This window comes from Macaca mulatta, chromosome 19, assembly GCF_049350105.2.
Source record: "Macaca mulatta isolate MMU2019108-1 chromosome 19, T2T-MMU8v2.0, whole genome shotgun sequence".
Lineage (NCBI taxonomy): Eukaryota > Metazoa > Chordata > Mammalia > Primates > Cercopithecidae > Macaca > Macaca mulatta.
The window spans coordinates 47,546,196-47,563,458 of NC_133424.1; the positions used below are offsets into that span (position 1 = coordinate 47,546,196).

The 17,263-nt window shown below is 41.8% G+C and overlaps 2 long non-coding RNA genes across 2 annotated transcripts; one reads left to right on the forward strand and one right to left on the reverse strand.

Annotated features, from left to right (window-relative positions):
• Window positions 1-288: 288 nt before the first annotated feature.
• Window positions 289-5,915, reverse strand: LOC144337436 (uncharacterized). Its single transcript, XR_013410543.1, has 3 exons — window positions 4,100-5,915; window positions 2,609-2,924; window positions 289-773 (listed from the first exon to the last, which is right to left on the reverse strand). It is a non-coding gene; the product is annotated as an uncharacterized LOC144337436 (long non-coding RNA).
• Window positions 5,916-11,145: 5,230 nt separating this feature from the next.
• Window positions 11,146-16,043, forward strand: LOC144337433 (uncharacterized). The gene is made up of 3 exons (XR_013410541.1): window positions 11,146-11,818; window positions 12,488-13,265; window positions 14,369-16,043. It is a non-coding gene; the product is annotated as an uncharacterized LOC144337433 (long non-coding RNA).
• The last annotated feature ends 1,220 nt before the right edge of the window (window positions 16,044-17,263 follow it).

The window sequence follows — 17,263 nt, forward strand, 5'->3', positions numbered from 1 at the left end:
TTTTTTTTTTTTTTGAGACGGGTTCTCATTCTGTTGCCCAAGCTGCAGTGCAGTGTGGTACAATCTCAGCTCACTGCAACTTCCACCTCCTGGGTTCAAGTGCTCAGCCTCCTGGGTAGCTGGGACCACAGGTGCATGCCACCATGCCCAGCTAATTTTTGTATTTTTGGTAGAGACAAGGTTTTGCCATGTTGCTCAGGCTGGTCTCAAACTCCTGGCCTCAAGTGATCCACCCACCTCGGCCTCCCAAAGTGCTAGGATTACAGGTGTGAGCCACCATGCCCAGCCTTTTTTTTTTTTTTTTTCTAAGACAGGGTCTCAATCCATTGCCCAGGCTGGAGCACAGTGGTACAAACACAGCTCACTGCAGCCCAGACCACCCAGGTTCAAGCCATCCTCCCACCTCCTCATGCCACCACTCCTAGCTATTTTTTTTTTTTTTCCTTTTTAGGTAGAGACTGGGCCTCACTATATTGCCCAGGCTGGTCTTCAATTCCTAGGCTCAAATCGTTCTACCTTACTTTCCAAATTGCTAAGATTAAAGGCATGAGCCACTGCACTCAGCCCTGGGTATTTTCTATAGTCAAGATCCTGTCATTGCCTAACAGAGGTACTGTTTGTTCTTCCTTTCCAGTCTGCATGCCTTTTATTTCATTTTCTTGCTTAAATGATTGGGGAACAACCTCCACTACAAAGCTAAATAGAGATGTAAAGAGTGGACATCTTGTTTCTCATCTTTGGAGAAAAGCTTTAAGCCAGGCAGGGTGCGGTGGCTCATGCCTGTAATCCCAGCACCTTGGGAGGCCAAGGAGGGTGGATCATGAGGTCAGCAGTTCAAGACCAGCTTGACCAACGTGGTGAAACCCCGTCTCTAGTAAAAATACAAAAAAAATTAGCTGGGCATGGTGGTGGGTGACTATAATCCCAGCGACTTGGGAGGCTGAGGCAGGAGAACGGTGGGAATCTGGGAGGCAGAGCTTGCAGTGAGCCAAGATTGCGCCACTGCACTCCAGCCTGGGAAATAAGAGCAAAACTCTGTCTCAAAAAAATAAATAAATAAAATAAATTAAAAAATAAAAGCTTTAAGCCTCTTCCCATTAACTATGTTAGTTCTGGGCTTTTGTAGATGGGCTGGTCACGTTAAGAAAACTGCTTTCTACTCCTACTTTTTCTATTCCTATTTTATTGTTTTCATCATGAAAGGCTGTTGCATTTTCAGGAAGTGTTTTTCTGCATCTATTAGGATGATCATGAAGTAGTTGTCCTTTATTCTAGGGACAGAATGCACTCCCTTGATTTTCCTTTATTGAGCTAACCTTGCACTCCAGAGATAAATGCCTCTTGGTTACAACGTATAATCCCTTTTATATGTTGCTGCGTTTGGTTTTCTAGTTGTTTCTACACCTAAGTGCACAAGAAACATTAGTCTATAGTTTTTTGAACTGGTCTCATTTTGCTATCATTGAAATGCTGCTCTTAAAGAGTACCTTCAGAAGTGTTTCCTCATCAGCTGTTTTTGGAAGTTTGTGAAACTCTGTCAATTCTTAGACAAATGTTTGGTAGAATCAACCAGGAAAACCATCTAGGCCCAACCTTTTTGTTTTGTTTTGTTTGAGACAGGTTCTCTCTGTCATCCAGGCTAGAGTGCAGTGGTGTGATCATAGTTGACTGCACACTACCATGACTGGCAAATTTTCTAAAAATTTTTTCGTAGAGAAGGGGTCTTGCTATGTTGCCCAGGCTGGTCTTGAACTCCTGACCTCAGGCAATCCTCCTGCCTTGGTCTCCTAAAGTACTGGGATTACAGGCATGAGCCACTGCACCTGGCCTCCACCTATTTTTTTTTTTTGAGACGGAGTCTCACTTTGTGCCCCAGGCTGGAGTGCAGTGGTGCGATCTCGGCTCACTGCAAGCTCTGCCTGCCGGGTTCATGCCATTCTCCTGCCTCAGCCTCTGGAGTAGCTGGGACTACAGGCTCCTGCCACCATGCCTGGCTAATTTTTTCGTATTTTTAGTAGAGACGGGGTTTCATTGTGTTAGCCAGGATGGTCTCGATCTCCTGACCTCGTGATCCACTTGCCTTGGCCTCCCAAAGTGCTGGGATTACAGGTGTGAGCCACTGCACCCGGCCAGCCTCCACCTATTTTTATAGGAGGTTTTTGGGTTACTGATTTAATCTCTTTATAAGTAAAGAGAGGGGAGGTGAGTAAGTGCCGGGAGACAGAAAGAGAGAAAGGAAGACAGATTTTCTCTTTCTTTTTTTTTTTTTGAGCATCCAGACCTTGTTTGTGTTTTTTTTTTGCCAGGGGGGCCGGGGGGGCTGGGGGGGCCGGGGGGTATGGGACGGAGTCTTGCTCTGTCACCCAGGCTGGAGTGCAGTGGTGCAATCTCGGCTCACTGCAACCTCCACCTCCCAGGTTCAAGCGATTGTCCTCCTCAGCCTCCTGACTAGCTAGGACTACAGGTGCGTGCCACAATGCCCAGCTAATTTTTGTATTTTTAATAGACACAGGGTTTCACCATGTTGGTCAGGCTGGTTTTGAACTCCTGATCTCATGATTCACATGCCTTGGCCTCCCAAAGTGCTGGGATTACAGGCATGAGCCACTGCGCTCGACTAAGATTTTTTTTCTTTTTCAGATTTTCTATTTCTTCTTAAGTAAAATTTGGTAGTTTATATTTTTGTTTGAAGTTCAACATTCATCTAAGTTTTCTAATTTGTTGGCATTCAATTATTCTTAACTTTCCCTTATAATTCTTTTTATTTATCTAAATTCAATAGATATGTTCCCCTTTCATTCATGATTTTACCAATTTGGATCTTCTTTTATTTTGGTCAGTGTATCTAAAGTTTATCAATTTTCTGTATTTTTCAAAGAACAACCTTTTTGACTTGTTGATTTTCTCTATTCTCCTTTTATTCTCTATTTCATTTACCTCTGTTCTAATGTTTACCATTTCCTTAGTTCTAGTTATTTTGGGTTTCATTTGCTCTTTCCTTATTTTTAAGAAAAGTTGGGTTTTAGAAAGTTAGGTTACTGATTTGAGATCTTTACTCTTTCTCAATGTGGGCATTTATGGCTATAAATTCTGTCTTAGCACTGTTTTAGCTATATGCCATGAATTTCAGTATGTTTTGTTTTTTTATCCAATGCAAAGTATTCCCTAGTTTTCCTTTTCATTTCTTCTCTGTCCATTTGAATGTTTAGGCTTGTGTTGTTTACTTTCTACCTATTATAAAATTTCCCAAATTTCTGTTACTGTTTTTGTTTTTTGGTTTTTTTTTTGAGATGGAGTTTCACTCATCACCCAGGCTGGAGTGCAATGGCGTGATCTCGGCTCACTGCAACCTCCACCTCCCAGGTTCAAGTGATTCTCCTGCCTCAACCTCCCGAGCAGCTGGGATTACAGGCATGTGCCACCATGCCTGGCTAATTTTTTGTATTTTTAGTACAGACAGGGTTTTAACCATGTTGGCCAGGCTGGTCTCAGCCTCCTGACCTTGGCTGATCTGCCTGGCTCGGCCTTCCAAAGTGCTGGGATTACAGTCCTGAGCCACCGTGCCCATCCACTGTTACTGTTTTTAAGGATGAAAAGAATCCCTTTACTTTTGTTATTTCATGGAACATTTTACAGCAACAGTTTTTGAAGTTCAGACAAATTGTGATTTACGGAAAATGTAATAAGAAAACGGAGAGACATGAGGTAATCCCTGGGATGAACAACACCTTTTAACATTTCTACTTATTCAACATTTTTTCTAGTGAGTTCATTTTTTTAAATTATAGTAGGAAACCTTTAAGATGGTATCTAGCCATTTAAATTTTTAAGCATACAATACATTTTTGACTGTAGGTAAAACATGGTACAACAGTTCTCGAGAGCTTATTCATCTTGATTAAAGAAACCTTGTGCTCATTGAATAGTGCCTCCCCATTTCCCTTCCACCCAGCCACCTGCAATCACCACTGTACTTTCTGTCTATGAATCTGACTGCCCTAGCTACCTCTATACATGCAATCATACAGTACAGTATGTCTGACATTCTGCTATTTTCTATATGTCTTACATCTCCTTTATTCCTCTATTCTTCTATTACTGCATAATTTGCTGTTAAATAGATATTTTCCAGGGTAGCTTTTTAATTCCCTTGTTGTTTTTTCTGCAATGTATTTTTTTCAGTTATTGTGTTAATGGATTCCCTGGGGATTAACATCTTAATTTGTAACAATTTTAAACTGGATTAATACCAATTCAATTACAATACTATAGAAAACTGTGCTGTATACCACATTCACCTCTCAACCATGATAATTTGAACACAACAAAATAAGAGAGTAGGGCACACTAAAATCACAAACTTAGAATACCCAGAACTATGATACCTTGCCCAAGGTTAAGAAAAACTCATCTGAGATATAAATGTCCAAAATATATAGATATAAAAGTTATAAAAGACATAAAAGTCCAAAAAAGAGACTCAAGTTCAAACCCCATCCAAAAGAGTATAAAAGAAATAGTAAATGACAGACATAGAGACAATTTAAATACACATCAAACAAATGCTGCAAGCCAGAAAAACACAATACCACACTACTCAAAAATACGCTACAATAAAGTACTTTGAGATGTGATAGAACATAAATCAGGATTATAAAAACTAAAAATTGAAGTGTTAGACTTGAAGACTATAGTGAAAATAAAAATATTAATTTCAGAATTACAAACTCGAAAGAAAGACAAATCCAATTAGTCTTAAGTAGTATTTTTAAAACCAAAAGGAAAGAAATATACCAAAAGGCTATGAAAGTCAATAACTTATCCACTTTTATTTGTTTAATCTGGATATCTGCTTATGTCTAAACTTCAGTTAAAAGGTTTACATCTTTTAAAAATTAATGAAAATTCTATATCGTCAGTTAATGGCAACTAATTACATTTCACAGACAATCCTAATTCTTAATAATGAAACAAAAAATCTCATAGGACTTGATCCTTCCTAACATACTGACTTCATAGCCTATAAATCACCCCTCACTAACTCTGCTCTGCTGTACCAGCTGCTCCTTAAACACACAAACCTTGTTCCCCATTTAGGGCCCTTGCACGTGTTGTTCACTCTTGTTGGAACGCCCTTCCTCAAATACTCCAAAGACCCAAGGCCTTTATGTCTCTGGACAAATGTTATCCACACAGAAAAGAATCCCTGAACACCCTACACTGTGTGAAGGTGCCCTAATCTTGTTTACTGACCTTTGTATTTCATGCCTGATGTGATTTATCTGTTTATTTGTTTTCATGTGAATTTTATGTCTTCCTAACATACTCTAATCTCATAAGGACAGTAATATTACGTATCGCCACACTGATTATGCCAAGCATGGCACCAGGCTCAGAGTATTCAAGCATTTGCCATATTAAAAAAACAAGCGTATTTTAGGGAATTGAGCCATATATATGAATTGATGTGCAATTATGGATTGTAATATGTGGATTTGAATCCAAAATCCACATAAAATGACTGCACCCTGGAAGGACGACAGTGCTTGTCCTTGGGAGGGAAATGAAAGAAAAATAACATGGTGAGTAGGTACCGAAGGAAACACACAGTTCACTGGCTGTCTCATGCTGAGATACCCATTTCTTCTCCACATCACAAGCCTCCTCACTGAGAAAGGAACTTTGTGACCAATGAAAGTGTTTAATGCTGCTGCCATTCCTGACTCAATAAAGCTCAAACCACTTCAATAAATACAAGGAAAACAAATTTAGGCCTGGCGTCGTGGCTCACACCTGTAATCTCAGCACTCTAGGAGGCTGAGGTGAGCAGATTGCTTGAGCCCAGGAATTTGAAACCAGCCTGGGCAACATCGTGAGATACCTTCTCGTAAAAAGAAAAAAAAAAAAAAAAAAAGAGGAAGAAAGTTAACTACTTTCTTTTTTTTTTTTTTTTTGAGAGGGAGTCTCGCTCTGTCGCCCGGGCTGGAGTGCAATGGCTGGATCTCAGCTCACTGCAAGCTCCGCCTCCCGAGTTTATGCCATTCTCCTGCCTCAGCCTCCCGAGTAGCTGGGACTACAGGCACCAGCCACCTCGCACGGCTAGTTTTTTGTATTTTTTAGTAGAGACGGGGTTTCACCGTGTTAGCCAGGATGGTCTCGAACTCCTGACCTCATGATCCGCCCGTCTCGGCCTCCCAAAGTGCTGGGATTACAGGCTTAAGCCACCGCGCCCGGCCCACAAGTTAACTACTTTCTTAAAAGGCAGTCCTGAAAATCACAATGGAAAAAGTATACGTCCTACAGATGATAAACACATGCCGTAAGACCAAGTTACCATAGTTCTTCACCATCACCTCCTGGTACAAGGTCTTCTGAACCAGGTCAAGGTATTCCCACTCCTGATGGGAGAAGTCTATAGCCATGTCCCTGAATGTTACAAATTCCTGAAACAGCAAACACACATATTACTGGGGAAATTAAAGAAAAGACTTAGAAAATGAAGGACTGCATTGCAGCAGAAGAGCAATATAACCAGCACATACACTAGAAATCTATGCTATCAGGGGAGGGGAATTCAGCAGAATGCCTACATATTTTTGAAGAAGACTACAACACAGAAAAACCTTTCTGCCTGCTTTGGGACACCTCTTACATATCTGACCCTTTTGAAAATGACAAAATAATAAAGTTCTTCTGTTAAATCATTATTAAATACATAATACCCAAGAGGTATCTGCCTCATAAATTCTCAATCAATATGTGCTAATTGAGAATATTTTCACTTGGAAAGGAATTTAAAAATTTAGTCATATTTTATCCAAAATATAGTATCCAGTCTCAATAGAAAACTACCCATAAAATTAATAATGTCTTCAAGCATCAAATACTTCATTATGTCAGATCTTACCATAAGCATTTTTATTTCTTTTGACACAAGAGAAGGATTCTTGGGCACATAACATCATTATTTTCTGGTACTTATTTTTCAGGGCTTTCTACCCAAATCCATGACCTCTGTATTTATATGTTCCAATCCAATAGACTAATTCCCACAAAGCATGTGATTTTACCCTACATGAAGATTGAGATCCTTCAATGCCAATTTCCACCTTACCCAGCTGAGAAACTCAGGTATCTGGAAAATTTCAAAGACTTCTCATGAATGGTCAAATGGAACCACGGCCTCGGCCTCAACAAATGACACAACTGACCTGAAATGCATATTATCTGTACTTCAAAGAACTTGACTCCTTTCCTCTCTATCACTGCCCAAAGTAGAAAAATGGGCACCTAGAGGACCTTGAGTAATTTGGTCAATAATGGCAGGAGTGCTGGTGAATTTACAGTGGCCCACATAGGGAAGATGCCAGGTGATATGGCACACATTTGACAGGAAGAGCAAGAACTGAGGAATAGGTTAACTGAGCACCTTCTCACTGTAAATAACTTCAGGGAAGATGATGACAAGACTTGCATGACCTAAAAAATCACATATACACATCAACATGGAGAGAAATACTGACTTACACAGGCCATGGTTTTAGACAAGCAAGAGCCAATCAGTGCTCAGGGTTTTTTCTACCAGAGAAGCAGATTTGGGAGAATCCTGACCTGAAAGAAGAGAAGATCTTGAGATCTTTAGTGTTCCCTACAGGACTTCAGTGTTCCCCAAAGGACTCAGGGTAACAGTACTGTCCTGCGCTGCCATTCCAGGTTCCAAACCGCCTCCCATCACACACAATTTGGGAAGGTTAGAATTCTGGAAAAGCTCATTTCTTCCCCAAACTCCCAGGGGTCTCACCTACACAGTCACAGAACAGAAACATATCATCACTGAAGCCAGAGCCAGAGAATTCAGTAGGGAATATTCTGGCCAATGCACTATTCTGGTGAGGCAGATGTGGACATAAGACGAGGGAGCTCTGTCCTGCACCGAGCAGATGCACCTACTTCCCTTCCCACCTTCAAGGCCAAAGACGGAGCACATCACCCACACCAAAACCTCTTTTTAGTCTTGAGACTGGGTGAAATTGGTCAAGACAGAGGAGATGGATGGCAAGTGCTCAGCATTGTGACTCTAGCAAAGATTCCTATTTTTTTTCAATATAGTTTCATTTCAGATCTTGACAGAAGGGTTTATTTTGTTTCTAAACCTGGCAGATTGGTCAGGATATCCTCCAGACAGCTGCTGAATTTCCTCATGCAAATTCCTAGGTAAATGTAGAATAGACTATCACTGTCATAGAATGCAAAGGAGTCATTAAATGCGAAGTTGAGAAAAATATATAAGGATATGGACAATATTCTAAAATAAGGTCAATGGAAAAATCAGACCGATACATTTATTTTTGTAAGATGTATAAATACACATACATTCATACACAGAGAATGACAAACAGAAAATCATCAAACAGGAGACAAAAAAAGTCTGGAAAGTATATGACCATGTTATAACAGTGTTTACAGTTTTTGTTTGCTTTTAGTTTTGCTGATTATACATCTATCACTGTCAGCCAGGCACAGTGGCTCATACCTGTAATCCCAGCACTTTGAGAGGCCAAAGTAGGAGAACTGCTTGAATCTAGGAGTTCAAGACCATCCTAAGCAACATAGTGACAACACATCTGTAAATTTTAAAAATTTTTAAATAAGTAAATATAAATTGCTGTATATTCAGTTTTTGGTCAACACATTAAACAAATGAAACAACTAAATAAAGCTAAAGGAGAAGTAAAATAAGCCTTTGATTAGCAGCTTCTCCATAATCAGAGGTTGATAATCAGCATTTCCTAGATTTTTAATTGGATGTTGACTTTTCTTAACATTTCCTTCATAATTTTGTAACCATGCACATAGTAACTTGAAATATGTGTGGTTGTTTCAAGTTACTTCATGTGCGGATTTCAATAAAACTCTTTTTTCTCTAAATTTAAACTCATTTTACTGAATGGCTTATCTTTTGTGAGTTCCTTTGGATCCCAAAACCTCAACTCACTTTATCACTTGTTCTCAGGGATGCTGGAATTGTGTCTCCAACAATACGGCAAATTGGCCCTGAGTAATTTCCTCTATGAATTAATGATGGTCTCAATATAGTTTTATTTCAGATCTTGACAGACGGGTTTATTTTATTTCTAAACCTGGCTGGTTGGTCAGGATACCCTCCAGACAGCAGCTGAATTTGCTCCTGCAATTAACTTTGTTTTCCATCCAATATCATTAGAGTGACAACTACAAGGTATAAAAAATAGAGTATAAAACCTGTTTATCACCATACAGATCCCATAGACTCAGTATAATCTGTTCACAGTCTATCGCTATTGTCAGACTGATGTCTCTGCCACGTGACATCACCAGGTAGGTCACCTAAATATCCTCAGGTAGGCTCTATCACATACTGCCTTAAACTTACTATTTAGATATGACCTTCTTGATAGATGATGAATATTTTAAAGGAAGCAGCTCTTCTTTTCATTGATTGTCCCACCCTCAATACTATAATTTGAAGGTATGGCATAGCAGAAGCACTTAATAAAAGTCTGATTTTTTTCTTTTCTTTTTTTTTTTTTGGAGAGATGGGGTCTCACTATGTTGCACAGGCTAGGTTTGAATTCCTGGGCTCGAGGGATCCTCCCACATAGGCCTCCCAAAGTGCTAGGATTACAGGCATGAGACACTATGCCCAGCCCCACAAAACCCACTTCTAGGAATTTTTTAAAGGAAATCACTACAGAAGTATATAATATGTACTAGTATATTCATCAAAAAATAATTTTTGATTATCAAAAATGTAAAACACAGTGGGAACAGGTTAAACATTATTCTTGGGTATATGGTGACATACTATGCCATTATTATTAGTAGTATTACTTTTTTTGAGATGGAATTTCACTCTTGTTGCCCAGGCTGGAGTGCAATGGCATGACCTCAGCTCACTGCAACCTCTGCCTCCCGCATTCAAGTGATTCTCCTGCCGCAGCCTCCCAAGTAGCTGGGATTACAGGGATGCATCACCACGCCTGGCTAATTTTGTATTTTTAGTAGAGACGGGGTTTCTCCATGTTGGTCAGGCTGGTCTTGAACTCCCAACCTCAGGTGATCCACCCGCCTCGGCCTCCCAAAGTGCTGGGATTACAGGCATGAGCCACTGCGCCCGGCCTTATGCCATTATTAATAAGATTAATGTTAAATTATATAATTGATGGAAAAATAGTATCAAGGATGAATTACTCAGTAAAGAAGACAGGTTAGGCCAGGTGTGGTGGTTCAGGTTTGTAATCCCAACACTTTGGAAGGCTGAGGCAGGAGGATTGCTGAGCCCAGGAGGTCGAGGCTACAGTGAGCAGTGTTCACACCACTGTACTCCAGCCTAGGCAACCGAGCGAGACCTCTTAAAAAAAAAAAAAAAAAAGACAGTTTTTAAAATCTATGCATAAATTAAGTGGTATCCTGGTAAAATTAAGGAGACAGGCTGTCTTCTCGGCCTCTAAGGAAGTGATACTGAGCTCTGCATTGTGAGATGTTAACATCTTGGTGCCTCTGTTTCCCCATCTCACTACATATGACAGGTCTGAAGATTAATCAAGATAATCCATAGAAACAAGTACATGATAGCTACTGTAATAATGTATCATCACGGAAGATAAAAAAGACGACCTGTCCATTAGTCTACTAGTATACAAGGAAATTAATTCTGTTGTTTCCTATTTTTCTTAAAGTTTGTGCTTTGTAGGTTTCTCTTTCTTTCTTTTTTTTTTTTCTTTTTTTGAGATGGAGTTTCGCTCTTTTTGCCCAGACTGGGGTGCAATGGCACAATCTCGGCTCACTGCAATCTCCGCCTCCGGAGTTCACAGGATTCTCCTGCCTCAGCCTCCCAAATAGCTGGAATTATAGGCGCACGCCACCATGCCCAGCTAATTTTTTGTATTTTTAGTAGAGACGGGGTTTTACCAAGTTGGCCAGGATGGCCTCAATCTCTTGACTTTGTGATCTGCCGGCCTCGGCCTTCCAAAGTGCTGGGATTACAGGTGTGAGCCACCGTGCCCGGCTGGTTTATCTTTCTTATAATTCCAATTTTACAAATTTCAAGGCTCACCTTTGAGAAAATATCAGTCTTACTTAAAAAAACAAAAACAAAAAAACTGTTAAAAAAAAAAAAAAGACAGGTAAGGAGAAAATGCGCCTTTCCTTACTCCCCGGATGTTACGGAAAACATCCTTCAGCCTCGTATACATGTTCGATGAACAGGATCCAATACGGTGCTAAATTAACAATAGTGAAACTTATTTTTCTGCAAAATATGGGCATTTATGTAAATACTTGTAAATATTACAATAACTACGTTTTATAATATTTAAACTATCTTTGGAAATATTATTCATAGTTGCAAGACACCTGGAAATCATATATAACTGCCATTTTCCCTGAAGTAATCTTGCATCTCTAAATTATTCTTTTTTTTTTTTTCCTTTTGAGACAGGGTCTCACTTTGTGGCCCAAGCTGGAGTGCAGTGGCGCAAACAAAATTCACTGCAGCCTGGGCCTCCTGGGCTGAAGTGATCCGCCCACCTCACCCCCACAAGTAGCCGAGACTATAGGCGAGTGCTCCCATGTCCAGCTAATTTTTGCATTTTTTGTAGAGACAGGGTTTTGCCATGTTGTCCTGACTGGTCTCCAACTCCTGGACTCAAGCGATCCACCCGCCTCAACCTCCCAAAGCGCTGGGATTTTACAGACATGAACCTAGCATAAATGATTAATTCTGGCCGGGCGCGGTGGCTCAAGCCTGTAATCCCAGCACTTTGGGAGGCCGAGGCGGGTGGATCACGAGGTCAGGAGATCGAGACTATCCTGGCTAACATGGTGAAACCCCGTCTCTACTAAAAATACAAAAAACTAGCCGGGCGTGGTGGCGGGCGCCTGTAGTCTCAGCTACTTGGGAGGCTGAGGCGGGAGAATGGCGTGAACCCGGGAGGCGGAGCTTGCAGTGAGCCGAGATCACGCCACTGCACTCCAGCCTGGGAGACACAGCGAGACTCCGTCTCAAAAAAAAAAAAAATAAATAAAATAAAATAAATAAAAATAAAAATGATTAATTCTGAGAGGATGTCTTACCTCATAATTTGTGCCCTCTTGAGTGTTAAATGACGTTTTTAATATCTAAAAGGTGTAAATACGTGATTGTTTTTCACCTCAGGTGGTCCCTGGTACTTCCCTCTCCTCCTAAGATGCACAGATATATGGAAACCCATGTCAAAAGACAAAGTTACAATAAATTGACTTATAGATATCATGGGCTTTTATTTGGGATTCACAAATGGGGCAGCTTCCATTGTATAAAAGAGAATGAGGGTCCCTGCCCTCATTACACACTGTGGTGGAACAGTGGGTTTTGTGTAAGGTGGGAACAAATAACAGAACTAGAGAAAAAAGAACTGAGGGCTCGTGTCGCATGTCTGTAGTCCCAGCTATATGGGAGGCTGAGGAGGGAGGAACGCTTGAGCCCAGGAGTTTGAGGCTGCTGTGAGCCATAATCACTCCACTGCATTCTAGCCTGGGTGACAGAGTGAGACCCAGTCTTTGAAATAAATTTTTTAAAACAAAAATAAAAATAAAAGATTGGTGAACATCAATTATTTAGACTGGAATCTTGTTTTCAGGAAAAACAGGTTTGAAATTTATCTGCTCCCTTAAAGTTTCAGTTTGATAATGTGGCATTCAGCATGAATGACTTCATTTTGATTCAGTCTAGTCTGTTGGAGCCTAGTGCCGAAGCTCAGTCGAAAGCAATACCATACCATAATTTTGGTTTAACACCAACAATTGAAGGAGATTCTATTTTCGAACTAACAGTTGGAGTCTTTGTGTCTCTATTAATTCTCTTCTGCAATGACAAAACTACACACAAATGTTCAGACACGAAAATTAGAAACACATACACCAAAAATGATTTTCTCTGGGCAGGGGGCATTTGGGGTTATTTCTTCTTCATAACTTCCTTCAGTAATGAAATTTTTGCAATGAACCTGTCTTAATTTCATCATTACAAATAGAACATCAATACATTTCAAAGTATTAAACTTTAAACTATCATTATGGGAAAAGGGTACATTTCTGTCATTATAAGAAAGCTAAATAGTAGGCCTAGAATTAAAAAATATCAGCGTGACAGAACCAGGTAACATTGTGTCTTCTTGCATAGCCTTTAGCTGTGCCATTTCTACATAATTAGAAACATCTCTGGCCGGGCGCGGTGGCTCAAGCCTGTAATCCCAGCACTTTGGGAGGCCGAGGCGGGCGGATCACGAGGTCAGGAGATCGAGACCATCCTGGCTAACACGGTGAAACCCCGTCTCTACTAAAAATACAAAAAATTAGCCGGGCGCGGTGGCGGGCGCCTGTAGTCCCAGCTACTCGGGAGGCTGAGGCAGGAGAATGGCGTAAACCCGGGAGGCGGAGCTTGCAGTGAGCTGAGATCCCGCCACTGCACTCCAGCCTGGGTGACAGAGCAAGACTCCGTCTCAAAAAAAAAAAAAAAAAAAAAAAAAAATCTCACTATAAAGATTATTCCCTTAATGAACAGGAAAATGGCCTTTGCACATTTAATGACAAAAGACACAGAAAACAGACCACATGATTTTGGGTACATATTCGATGTTCAATAAATGTGGCCTCTCCGCTTCTATTCTTTTCTGAAAAACCAATTGAATGGTCATATTAGATACAATCCTTTCGAAAGGTTTTGTAAACTTCCATTTTTTAAAAATGGCCTGCATATATGGTTTTTGAGAACTGCGACCTGTAACTATAAATCCTATTTAAGGTTAGATCATAGCCATTTTTCCGTAAATGACAAATTCTTATTATGTTTTGTTTTCCTGATACCTGGTATGCAGCTATTCACAAATTCTTTATAAGCATAAATTTTATTATCAGTATAATGTCCAATCTCACGAATGTTGTATGATTTTTTTTTTTTTTTTTTTTTTGAGACAGAGTCTCGCTCTGCCACCCAGGCTGGAGTGCAGTGGCGTGATCTTGGCTCACTGCAAGCTCCGCCTCCCGGGTTCACGCCATTCTCCTGCCTCAGCCTCCCGAGTAGCTGGGACTACAGGCGCCCGCCACCTCGCCCGGCTAGTTTTTTTGTATTTTTTAGTAGAGACGGGGTTTCACTGTGTCAGCCAGGATGGTCTCGATCTCCTGACCTCGTGATCCGCCCGTCTCGGCCTCCCAAAGTGCTGGGATTACAGGCTTGAGCCACCGCGCCCGGCCTGTATGATTTTCTTAACCATTCTCATAATCTTGATCATTAGTTTTCTGCAAAACCATTCAAAGGTATAACACTCTGATTCCAGATCTAAAGCTCAAGTCTAAATAATTTGGATGACAGAACCCTGGAAAAATGCAAATTAACAAACATATATATAGTTTCAGGGGGGTTGTGGTGCCCTGCATGCCCAAGAAAACAATGGACCCAATGACTAAGAATTCCTATTTTGGGACACTTACATTCTGGCTCACTTCCTTCATTTGCAAGGACACATCACAACTGAGTTCATATTCCTGTTGCTTTCAATCTACAGAAGTCCAAAACGGACAATCCACAAACGCCTCAAAATAGTGTTTCTGTTTCCCCCTCCAAGGCTATATAATTTCATACACATAACCAGAAAGAAGTATGGTGGGTGGACTCTCCAATCATCCTTCACTGAAGGTTCTTAGGGTCAGAATTCAAGAAGGCCGGTTCCTTAAACATGTAAATGAAAGTCCAAGAACCGGGAGATGGGGACGGAATGTATAACCCTTCCAGGAAGGAATCCTACACAAACTATGCCTGATCAAACTTTACTCAGGCTCTTACTCCTTCTAATGGGCCCATCAGTACACTTCACTGTAAAATCCAATAATAGCAAAGACCCCTTCTAAGCCAGTTTAGCAGGAACCCTCTGCCCCCGTATCTTCACCCTCCACCATCCCCCAGGTGATGAGGTCTTATCACCGGGGTCTCTCTCTTTAAAAAGAATCCCAACAGGTGTGTTTAGCCAGAATCCTACTTATCGCAGACATTTCCTCTTAGTATTTTGTCATCCAGTGATCCCTAACCTGCTCCTTGATTATAAAGTCCCGCTCGTTCATGCTGAATTTGGGGTTGAACCCAATCTCTTTCACCCACTGCAAAATCTCACTGCTGTACTTCCAATACCTATCGCGATGATCCTGAATCAAGTCTTCCTTTGCATGCTTTAAGAAGTTTGACTGAATATTTTTTCTCTAACAGAGTCTATCACACTGTCTTAAGGGCAATTCCTGCTCTAAGCTTCCCATCCTGTTTCTTCTCACTGGAAACCTTCATCTAAGGCTCAGTATCTGATTTCCCGCTTGGATCATTTCTCTGTGGCAGTCATACTAGACTGAGAGGAGACAGGGAAACCGAGACCCTGGACCCACGGGTCAGTGACGCCAGAAAGCTACAGCAAAGCACGCTTTGCAAAGGGCACTCACTCTATGTCCCGGTCACAAAGACTCTCACGCACCCTTCTCAGTCCCTACGTCACAAAGGAGACGTTCCCCAACTGTCCCCCTAGAGATGAGCCCCCTCCTCCGCAGTTCCAGCATCCCTGGGCCTCAGGAGGCGGGAGACAAGCCCTGCCCGCGACCAAGGCGTCCTCGCTCTGAGCGCCTCCTGCAGCTCCACTCTCACCGCCACACAGGGTCCCACGCGGGCTGCGGGCTGCGGGCTGCGGGCTGCGGGCTGCGGGCTGCGGGCTGCGGGCTGCGGGCTGCGGGCTGCGGGCTGCGAGCTGGGGCTGCAGAGGCTCCGGCAGCGACCCGCGCCGCCTTCTTCCTCAGATGGGACCAGGTCACCCGCAGCGCAGAGGTCAGGGAGGCGGAGCCAGAGGTCCGAGATTTCTCCGTCGACCGTGGAATCTGTAGGCCAAGACGGAACAGTCAGGACGGCAGGCACCCCTGAGAAGTGGAGTCCAGAGTCCTAAAACCAACAAGAAATACAGCAATGACCACGAGGACCGGGCGCCCCGCCCACCGCCTGAGCCCCGGAGACTTCTGGGAGTGGCCTTCTGACCTAGGAGTACGCATGAGCAGATCGGGCAAATGCTGGAGCCCCTGTCTTGATGCCAAGGATGGAGTCAGTGCATTCTCAGGGCCAGTAAGAGGCGAGTCTGGGTGGAACCTGACCCGGGTAAAAGAAAAATGTTAGGTAAATGGACTCACGTCCTACAGAAGTTACTTAAGTCCCATCACATTCTTCAGTACATTATGTTCTTCACCTTTGGACACGAATACATAAGATTAAAAATTTTATTTAAAAACATCCGAATAAATACTTTCATTATTTTTGTTTTGGAATAGGCTTATTTTTGCTTTGTTTTTGTTTATGTTTTCAGACGGAGTCTCACTCTGTTCCCCAGGCTGGAGTCCAATGGCGTGATATCGGCTCACTACAACCTCCCCCTCCCGGATTCAACTGATTCTCATGCTTCAGTCTTCCGAGTGGCTGGAATTACAGGCGCCCGCCACCATGCCCGGCTAATTTTTGTATTTTTAGTACAAACGGGGTTTCACCATGTTGGCCAGGCTGGTCTCGAACTCCTGACCTCAGATTATCCGTCCACCTCAGCTTCCCAAAGTGCTGGGATTACAGGCGTGAGCCACCACACTCGGCCAATACCTGAAATATTTTAAGAATCCTAAAAATCAATAAATGAGAATGCAAAAAAAAAAAAAAAAAAAAAAACAGCAAAGACATCATTAAAAAGCACAGTAAAGAAAACACAATTGGCCAATAAACACATATGAAAAGATGCTTGACTCACTTGTAATCAAGGTAATAATTTTTTTTTTTTTTTTGAAAGAAGGTCTCACTCCAACACTCAGGCTGGAGTGCAGTGGCATGATCACGGCTTACTGCAGTCTCGATTTTCCAGACTCAAGTGATCCATCCACCTCAGCCTCCCAAGTAAGACCGCAGGCGCATGTCACCACACCCAGCTAATTTTTGTATTTTTTGTAGATATGAGGTTTTGCCATGTTGCCCAGCCTGGTCTCGTATTTCTGGGCTCAAGCAATCCTCCTGCCTTGGCCTTCCAAAGTGCTGGGATTACAGGTGTACCGTGCCTGGCCCAGTGTAATAAATATTGAAACTTATAGCAGAGGTCGGGAAATATGAACATTCATATTCAATGATCGAAGGGATTCAAAACTGTAACAATGGTGGAGCCACAATTTGGCAATAAGCAGTGAAGCT